The sequence below is a fragment of the Pezoporus wallicus genome, unplaced genomic scaffold, assembly GCF_028554395.1.
Source record: "Pezoporus wallicus isolate ANWC-B61680 ecotype Strahan unplaced genomic scaffold, APGP_CSIRO_Pwel_v1 contig_14689, whole genome shotgun sequence".
Classification (NCBI taxonomy): Eukaryota; Metazoa; Chordata; class Aves; order Psittaciformes; family Psittacidae; genus Pezoporus; species Pezoporus wallicus.
The window spans coordinates 263,516-270,797 of NW_026637698.1; positions in this window are offsets into that span (position 1 = coordinate 263,516).

Sequence of the window (7,282 nt, forward strand, 5' to 3'; positions counted from 1 at the left end):
AACATCATGTAGTAGTGGAATGAGCATGGCCCTTGGATTCGGTGGCTCCCTGGTGCTGTCTGAATGATGCTATAACTCTCATGTTGCCAGGTGGAAGGGTCCCTGAATAATTCACATTACACAAAGTTAGTTGAACATCAGCCATTGAAAATCTGCTCTTTTAAATGTCTGGATACACTTCAGGAGATGGGGTCCATTCCCAGCTCTCCCACTCGTTTGATATATAACTTGTGAGGTGGCTTCTTCCTTTGTTTCTTGTCCTAGAGTTTTGTGCATGTTAATTTGGTGACTTAAGGTAGTTTGTGTTGGTAGCGTGCTTTAGCACAGTGGGGCCTGGATGTCAGCTGGTCCTCTACAGAGGTAACACAATACAAATAACAGCATAGTTGATTAGAATTGCTGGCTGCTGTTGTTTTAGCAGTTCTGCGTGGATTAGGTTGCATTAACCCCAGTAAAATCATTTGTATTGAAGAAAAAGAAGCAGGGAATCACAGCTCCTGAAAGATGCAGTCTCTCAGCTATGTGCTTATCTCTTCATTTCCCCAAGAACGTTCATCATCTTCAACCTCTTCCCCTTGTGCCCTCCACCCCAGGGCAGCAGCTGGAAAGGGATCCTGCTTGTGTTCCCCCCCTTTCCCCACTTAGGAGGTCTCCTTCCATGAGATACATAGAGAAGCCCTAATCAAGCAGCGAGAGTGTCTGAGCCCCTGTTTTTCCTCCCCGAGCTGAAGTTAAAAATTATTCAATGTAGAATTCCTGGCCTGTGAAGCAGAGGCTCTGTACTGTACCAGGCAAAGATTTTCACCAGCATTCTCTTGCTTAGCCAAGGCTGAGATAACAGACACTGTAAAGCACTTGGTGGAATAAATCTACGGTTCCGAGATTCCAGCGGGGTGTTCATCTTCCGCTTTGTTTTCCCTTTGCTGAATAAGGTATTGCGTGAACGTAAAGTTGATATTTGACCTTTTTTAATGCAAACAAGGCCAAATGAAGCTCCTCGTCGTTGTTTTGCTGCTGGCTTTTTCTGCACGTTTAAGTGACAGGAGCGACTGGAGAGAACAAGTAAGTGGCTCGACTTTGCCTTCTCTAAGCGCAGAATGTTCTTGAGGGGCAGTTGTAATTGTGCTCTGCAGTGTTTGGATGCAGTTTTGAGAGTGGGTTAGGAACAAAAGGGGAAAAATGGCTCGATTTTGAGACGCTCAAATCAGGCTGAATGATAACAGCTCTCTGATGTGAGGTTACTCCTAGAGGCAGCGAGCAGCAGCAAGTTGATTCTTGCGGCTGACCTGTACATTGAAAGAGTTACCTGTGAGTTACTTCTGGTATAGCCACTGATACACTTGTTTGAGGAGCAGGAGGGAAATCACCATTGGAAGAAAAAGACAATCCACTTTCTAATTATTCTTGTTTTAAGCACAGGGATCTGTTGTAATCTGTTTGTACCCATCTCTCAGCTGTGTACCTGGGGATGTGAACTCTCATTGTTGGCTTATTGCAATCATCCATCAGCCTGGAAAAGCCGTTTCCTATTCAGAGGGATCTGAGATTTACTGTGCATGTGTTAGGAGCAAAGGCAGATTTACATCACTGTGTTGGGTTTGTAGAAGTAGATACACAGGGAATCATTTACCCAAGGAGGCCTGATACAAATCTGTGTGCTTTCTGAGTGGAGAGCTAAATAACAACTGTGGCTGGGTAGAAAGGTGCAGCTCTTCAGCAGATGTAAAATGCATGCAAAGGTTAAGCTGTAGGAGTATTTCCAGCTTGCTGCATGAAATTAAGTAGGCACTACTAACTGAGTTCTGTTTGCTTGGTTTATAGGGTACTTTATATGTCTATAAAAGCTTAGTATCCCTGGGAAGGGAAATTGTGTATTTTTTTCTCTTAAAAGAAGGTACTGAAATGCCAGCAAAACTGAATATTGTAACTTGCAAATTCAGGTTAATACTAGAGCAGAACGCAGGAGACAAATGTGGGTTTGGGCTGGAGATGCAATCATGGCAAAGAACCATTTGCAGCCCCCACCACTGTGGTGCCAAGCGTTCAGGGCAGCTTAAAACCAAATGAAGCCCTAAGGTTTTGGCCCCTGAGAGCACTGTGGGAATAGCTGCCACTTATTCCAGTAGGAAATCATCACAAATGTCTCTCCCCTCCTTTTGGGAATCTGTTCATCCCTGTAAAAGGGGGTCTGGGCTTTATTAGACAGTGATAAGCACTGTTCTTATTGTGGTGCCTTTTCTTAGCAGGGAAACTGTGCCCAATGTGTTCCTGTTGTTCCACAGCAGGAGCAGGGTATGGATGCTATGGAGGAAAATCAGTGTAAAAGGAGCCAGGACTTTTAAGGAAGTGTTTCCTTATTGCTAATAATCACATGTATTCATTTTGACAATGAGACCACACACAAGTGCTGCACTGGAATGACAAGACTTCCTTAATTTCCCTTCTCTCTTCCCTATACACTCCTCTGCTTCTGGGTGTCTCCACGCTGTTTCTAGCAGGCTGTGCCACAACCTGCCCTCGGGTGTCATGACCTTGCTTTTTAGTGCTGTGGCCTCCAGTTGAACCGGGGTGGTAATAAAACAGCATCAGTGATTCCCTCTGCACCGTGAGGCTGGGAGTCTTTGTTTCAATGTCTGGGGCTAGATCTGGTTGCAGGGATAAAACTTCACTATATATGTGTATGCATATGTATGTGTGTATGAGATATATGATTATATATGACTTTATATAGATAAAAATATATTATATAATCATCTACAATAATGTATATATATACTACATATAATCTTATATATAAAGTCATATATAATATATAATCACACTCAGGAGCTTTCTGACCTTGCTGAGCAACTTGGTTTAGGGGCATGGGGACACAGGGACGTATCTTTTCCCATCTCTTGATGTCAAGGACAGGTTCTTCTGATCCTCAGCTGAAGTACAATCCACAGGTCAGAAATGACCTCTGGTACAACCACTACCAGCTATTGTTGGCCAGCCAAGATGCAACGAGAGAGATCTGATGTCCCGTTAAACATATTATCTAGTCTTTCTCATGCTGTGGTGGCAGGATATAAAAACAGGCTGTCCTTCAGGGGTTAAAGGCACTATGTGAGGAAATTGCCTTAAAACCCTAACCTGCTGTCTGCCAAACCTTTCTCCACCCTGGTTGATAACTCACTGGTGTAGTTCAGGTTTCCCATGGCCAGCCAATCCCTGGGACATGGATGGCTCCCCTGAGTCAGCAGCCCTGGTGTGAAACCAGACATTAGCCTACATAGGGTGTGCAGGACTTCTCCTTCCTTATGGCTGACTTGCGTGTTTCTGTGAATGTTTCCAACCTATAAAGCTATATAAATATCAAATGTTATTAAAATTCAGCTGTAGAGCTTTTAATTTGTTGTTATGCCAAGGGTTGCCTCTTTGCACCTAAAGCAGGTTGAGTATTTGCAAATCACTGTAGTGGCCAATGCAAATCAATGTAGTTACGTGGTGTGCACTCAGCTGAGTGGTTCTTTGGCCCAAGTCCTAGAGGTTTAGAAACCTGAGAACTCTCAATTCCAATGTAAATGTGTGTATTTGATAGATCTTCTGCTTTCAATTACTTCTTACAGCTACACATCAAAACCTTTCCCAGGCAAAACAGCTCTGTGCATTCCCTCTTATGTCTGGATCATATTTTAATCCCTTCTTTTGGGAAGCATTTCCCAGCAGGAAGAAACAAGGCTTCAGAACACACGAATCACAGCTGGGAAGAGCATTTGTGGTGTTTTAAGCTGATGTGGGTCTCTTCCACAGAACACATGAGAGACAGATGCTCTATGAAAAGGGAGAAAGACAACATGTTGCGAGAGATAACAATGGGAAACTTGCCATAAGATTAATCTAATCATAAAACAAAGTAACTAGAAATCAAAATGAAAGTGGCTTTGAGAGAAGCTGTGAAAGTTCCACTATGAAACGCTGTTTTATCAACTCAGAAATGCCTATTTCAGTAAGTATTGCAACAGCATTGAAAAATAACACTAATCTGCACCTATTAAAACCAAAATGGTCTTTGGTTTTACAAGCTCAAGTAATCTAAAGAAGAATGAGGTACAAGGACATTTTTGCTTCTTAGATGTAGTTAGATATAATAGGATGGAGTTTGTAATTACAAATAGAAGCCACATCCTTCCCTATCTGTGAGCACCTATCTGCCAGCGTGTTATTTGGGGGTATGTCATGGTATCAGAACTACTCGTGTGACTATTTATATGTTACATACGTGTTAACTGTTTGTTCAGGCTCTCAGCAGCCTCTTAGGAGATTCCAGGATGCTCCATTCTTCACAGATGAGGAGCATTGCAAACAACAATGGTAAAAGGTGTCCTATTAAGGCACAAATGCAGGGCTTTTGTGGAGGCTTCCCATCAGTCTAAGAGCTGGAACACAGCAGTATTCAAGTAACACGTATACTGTGTGTTCTATTTCACAAACAGGGTGCTGTGAAGCTAAGTGTGCACAGAGGTTTCTGGAATTAACACCTTGCATGGGCCATTTGGGCACAACTTCATTTTTCCAGGAAGCCTTAATGGCATTAAAGGTTTAAAGTTCCCTGGTTTATATCTATTGATCCAAGCAGCCTGAGTGTGGTGCTGTATTAACAGAATAGTTCATTACACTGAGCCACTGCAGTTCAGTAGATTGGGGGATGCTTTGTTTCATGTGAACCGTGTAAATCTGGGCCTGCTTTAGGAGAAGGGGTTGCCTGTGGTAACCACTGATCTGAATCTCTGGTGATTCATACCATTAACTCCCTTGGTTTCTTCTTCCTGCTTGTATAGATCCACACTTTCAGTCTGGGGCACAGGATTCAGGTTGCTCTTGCATTATCCTGGTGTGATTAGCCTTTTATATGGATTGCAATGACTCACATGAACCTTAGTATTTGCATTCATGTAACTGGGCAAACAAACGTTCTAAGGGTATCTTTTCCCTGCCTTAGTGCCTGTTTCTAGATTTGGACCTAGTAGGAGGAGTCAGACAAAGATTGCATCATATAATTAATCCTTTCACATCTTCTGCCTTTGGGATTGCTTTTAATGCAGCCTTTGCTAGAAGGACTGAAACCTCACCAATGAAAATACACCATAGGTTTGTTACAGGGGTGTTGAATAGCCCCCAAATAATTGCTTTGCCTGTGAGTCTGCTTTGAACCATGTTCTGCACGTTAGCGAGGAACAGAAAGTCAGGAAAACAAGTTGGTTGAAGCACTTGGCTGATTCCCTGCAGCCCTTGATGGAGGTGGGGGTTCTCTCTGACATGCCTGTTCTCATCAGCATGCAGAGCAGTCAGGCTCCAATCTCTGGGCAGGGGATGTAGATCTTTATTTTTAGGGCTGAAACAGGGAAAAAAAAAATAAGGATTTTCCATTTCTTCTTATTCCCAGTTAATCCATCCATGGGGAGAAGTTCTACAGGCCTTGGGGAAAGACTGATCTGGAAGGTGGTATTCTTTTCTTTGATCAGCTTCTAAAGCTCTCTGCCAAGTGGTTAAAAAGGCTTGAGAAGTGTGAGAACTGGCTCCAGAGATCACGGGCATTTTCAAACATCTTGTTCTCTTGCTCCCCAGTATTCCAACTTCAATTCCCTATAGATTTTAACCCCAAAGCAATTAATCCAAAGCAAAAGAGGCTTTGGCCGTTGAGAAATGGGCCCTTTAAGCTTCTGAAGGTGCTAAATGTTTGCTGAGCTTAGTAGCAGGATAAAGTATGTCCTGCAAAGCTCCCAGGAAAGCAACAAAGCTCAACAAGCTCACAGAAGCTTCCCCTATAGAGCTCTCCACTGGATTGCTCCCTGGAGAAGAGGATGGGGGAGAATGGAGCATCTGACAGAGGATGGGGTTTACTTTTGAGGCTGATTTCATGGTGCTTGTTTGCAGTGCTGATAGGAATTTCTACCCTGATTCTCACTTAAAGCAAGTGATGCTGAGGAGCCCTAAACCGTGTTAGCTCTTCAGCGGGGTGCTCATGTTGAATCGAGATGGTGCGTAACTGTTATGAAGGTGTGGGCAGGATGTACAAACAAGGACATGAGGGAAGTTTATGCAGGCTTTCAGGAATCCTTAGCTGAGAGACTTCCTGGAACGAGAACAGAAGACTCAGTCCCTCCCAGTTAAATGATATTTCAGTGGACTTAAACTTTATCCTCAGTTGTGCGCAGAAAGAAGGAAAATGAAGGAAGGTTTCACCCTATTCCTTATCTTTTTCCAGTCTTTACTGTCAGGGTACACACTTGAAATCTTTCTCATTTAGAGTTTCAGGCAATTGTGAGCTTTCTTTTCAAGATTAGCTCTGAAGACAGCATAGGTTTAACCACCTTGCCCTGATGAGGATGGCATGTTAATTAATACTTATTCACTACTTAATGTCAGGTGCTGTTGGATGTGCAGAAGAGCAACAGGAATGCAGTGCAGAATCATGGTAATGAGGTTGCTCAGATGGAACCTTTGATTTTACTCCTGTTACAATTCCCTGCATTTCTGTTCATACTCGAACTCATTAGGAACATATTTGATTTTTCCAGGCAATTGCTTTGCTTTGAATATATGTGCTAATGATCTTTCTTAGTGGGTTAAGCTTTTGGATGAGCTAATCAGATTGGATTTAGTCACTCACGGTCCACCTATTTCAGCTCTTTTTGTTTGTACAAAGGATGTTTGCACCAATTAGCTAAGAAATTTAACTTCCAGTTTTCCATCTAGCTACAGGTTTGCCCAGTGCATCTCCATTGTGATTAGCATTACCTCTGCTGCCCTTAACCCTCACCTGCAGATACAGGTGTCTGCCTTGGTTCTTGCATTAAATATATCTGTTGCCTTCCTTTGTGGCTTAACTGAGCTCTGTGGAAGGACTGTGCTCCCAGTCTAAAGAAGTTCTGTTTCCTCCTGCTGAACTTCAGTGCATCTCTCAATCCGAGGTATAGATCTTAGCACATGTTTATTATCTGATAGTCCTTGGTCTCTCCTTGGCTGACATAGCCCTCCTGGCAAAAGGCTGGCTGCCTCCACATGTGAACGTGGGTTTAGAATTGCAGTACAGAAATGAGAAAGCAAATCCCACATATCACATATGAAGGGCCAAACCTTTGGCAGTACTGATTTGGAGAAGGCAGTGGGACATTTGAATGTGAACCTCCAGTCAAGCAATGGGAGGAGTCCAGTCCAGATGGGAAATAGAGGATGGGTAAATCATTCTTTAGTGATTCATCTATCCTTTTCTGCTAGTGCATTAGCTTCCATAAGG